This window comes from Penaeus monodon, chromosome 32, assembly GCF_015228065.2.
Source record: "Penaeus monodon isolate SGIC_2016 chromosome 32, NSTDA_Pmon_1, whole genome shotgun sequence".
NCBI lineage: Eukaryota > Metazoa > Arthropoda > Malacostraca > Decapoda > Penaeidae > Penaeus > Penaeus monodon.
The window spans coordinates 29,846,057-29,846,786 of NC_051417.1; positions in this window are offsets into that span (position 1 = coordinate 29,846,057).

Below are 730 nucleotides of genomic sequence, written 5' to 3' on the forward strand. Positions count from 1 at the left end.
GGTTCCCCCCTTTCATCTTCCGATCAATTTCACTTTTTAATCTCATCCTTTACCAGTACATTTCCTCTTCAATAAACACTGAAAAACGGATTTCAAAGCAAAACGCATAAAATACATTAATAAAAAATGATAAAAGATGAGACGAATAAACAAAATTATTAGCAAGACAAAGCAGTAATTTCGGTCTCCGTCACCTGCAGTTTTATGAGTTAAAAACAGTTGAAGATCAATTTACGCAGCGTGATCTTAATTGGATGTATTATATCATTAAAGCGAAAAAAAAGCTTTTAAAAGTACTCGATCTATTTCAGGGTCTGATTTTTTTTTATCTATCTAATGTAAATCCTGATGTAATACATGTTCATATTTCCTCTATATTCTTTCCTTTGTTTTTCTAACTGACGAAAATTTCTTGGCCAAATCGAAGTGTAAAGCAAATTAAATGCCTTTCTGGTTTTAAGAGTTCAACTTCAGAATATCTGACTTCAAACTCGCAGGTGAAAGTGTGTTATAAATATTTCCTGAATTCTTTTATCCAGTGATTATGCAATTATACGGAATGTCTGATCGTTATCTGCTATGGAACAATCCCGTGTCCACGGTTGTACACATTCTCGTGAAATGTAATTCATTCTTAGGATGTTGTGAGAATGTAGAATGTGTATGATCGCTTTTTTTTTTATTGATACGCTTTGGATGCTTATTCTGACTCTCTGCCTCTGTCTGTCTG